Source organism: Bidens hawaiensis, unplaced genomic scaffold, assembly GCF_021521415.1.
Source record: "Bidens hawaiensis isolate Kalapana, Puna unplaced genomic scaffold, B.hawaiensis_p1.1 tig00075685_1, whole genome shotgun sequence".
NCBI lineage: Eukaryota > Viridiplantae > Streptophyta > Magnoliopsida > Asterales > Asteraceae > Bidens > Bidens hawaiensis.
In genome coordinates, this window is record NW_027503114.1 from 31,273 (window position 1) to 33,715 (window position 2,443).

Genomic DNA, 2,443 nt, shown 5'->3' on the forward strand with positions numbered 1-2,443 from the left:
TGAAATGCAACACCAAATTCCACCCAAAATAGAGGAGAACCTCTACAAACCAAAAGTAATAGCTCAACTTCACATTTCATGTAAAAGTAAAATAGTAAATGAAAATTTACACTTGTGAACACTGCTTTTGTAGGGTTGCACGAGTTGATGATAAATGCTGATTGCTTGAAGATGAAATTCTGGAAAAATAATCATTGTTTCTAAAGAGGAAACACGATTATATTAAAATATGGATGTAAAGAAAGTATATAATACAAAGGCTGATTATACTACATTCATATACACTTTCACAAATTGACTTATAATGACAGTTTTCAAACTGGTAATTGACTTCACTTCAGTTGCAATTCTTTATTAAAATTAATATAAAGTATGAATTTTTAAAGGAAAAATTATAACTTTTGAAATACCAAATAAGATAACTAGATCAATTCAAGTTCATATATACAGATCTACCTATACTGTTTGATCGAATTGAAAAACCCCTACTCTTTTAATTATTTCATTTTGACACGGATCATATTAGATTACCATTTGATTGAGTTAAAACCTAATGGCTAAGGTACAAATTGTCAAATGGAGAAAAGCAGCATAACTAAAAACTCATTATGATAATAATTATAATGTATGAACAAAAGATATAACATGAAAGAATAAATTAAAAACAACAGAATAAATCAATCTTAGAAAAAATACGAAATTGCAGAAAGTGGTGTGAAAATTCTTGTGCCAAACTAAACTGAAAGTATATATAGGGAGGTAATTGTCACACCTCAACCTAAGTTGGAAATGTCGGGGCGCAAATTGATTGTTCACAACTCTCAATGTACTATCATACAATAATTTGAAAATGGCAATATCTATTAAATTAAATTAAATATTCGAATAATCTAGACAATTTCAAATGACAAAGTACAAATCATTAAAACAAAACAAATAAGTTCAAAATTTAAGTCTTGATATATTGTGTCTAGATAATATTCTTCTAACTTAAAGTAGTATTTAAATCACTTCCACAGCTTTCAATCAATTCAATCCAAAACCTGCATATATATTTTATCAACACTAGGTTGAGTGAGTGAAACACCAGTTAGTTCAAGACAATATAATATGAGAAAAATAAGCAAACTGTCCTTATGAGATATGCAATCGACCCAAATGAGCAAATAAATGAGTGTCGGTAAATCAATCGCCATGCGAAGTGGGCTTTGGCTATTACGACGGTCGTATGATCATACTATAATGTGATTGTGATGGATCTCTCCGAATGCGTTCAAATAAACAAATTAACAAGTAGCAAGTTAGCCACATTGTTGGGCTAGGCTTATTATTTGGTTTATACTTGATCTTTAGGCTTGGGTTTTGCGAGTATGTGACACCGAAAACACTTGTTTTTGGTGGGCTTATGTATTGCTTGGGACGTAGTATGTTCTAGGCTATATATACTTTGTATTAGGCCATCAACTAGAGGTCGATCATTCCCAGGTTGGTGTGGTGAGTAGGGTTACATTGTTTTGTATTCTTATCATCTTTTAATCCTCGGTAAGGGCTTATGCACCCGACGTTAATATAATGTGTGTTTTGAAGTCCATCGTGTGCTGGTTTGTGTTTGTTCATTATTTATATTGAATCACTTCGTTGTTAGTTTCCGCCTAACAACGAGTTTTGTTAATATCACATTGAAAGATCATATTAGATTACCATTTGATTGAGTTAAAACCTAATGGCTAAGGTACAAATTGTCAAATGGAGAAAAGCAGCATAACTAAAAACTCATTATGATAATAATTATAATGTATGAACAAAAGATATAACATGAAAGAATAAATTAAATACAACAGAAGAAATCAATCTTAGAAAAAATACGAAATTGCAGAAAGTGGTGTGAAAATTCTTGTGCCAAACTAAACTGAAAGTATATATAGGGAGGTAATTGTCACACCTCAACCTAAGCTGGAAATGTCGGGGCGCAAATTGATTGTTCACAACTCTCAATGTACTATCATACAATAATTTGAAAATGGCAATATCTATTAAATTAAATTAAATATTCGAATAATCTAGACAATTTCAAATGACAAAGTACAAATCATTAAAACAAAACAAATAAGTTCAAAATTTAAGTCTTGATATATTGTGTCTAGATAATATTCTTCTAACTTAAAGTAGTATTTAAATCACTTCCACAGCTTTCAATCAATTCAATCCAAAACCTGCATATATATTTTATCAACACTAGGTTGAGTGAGTGAAACACCAGTTAGTTCAAGACAATATAATATGAGAAAAATAAGCAAACTGTCCTTATGAGATATGCAATCGACCCAAATGAGCAAATAAATGAGTGTCGGTAAATCAATCGCCATGCGAAGTGGGCTTTGGCTATTACGACGGTCGTATGATCATACTATAATGTGATTGTGATGGATCTCTCCGAATGCGT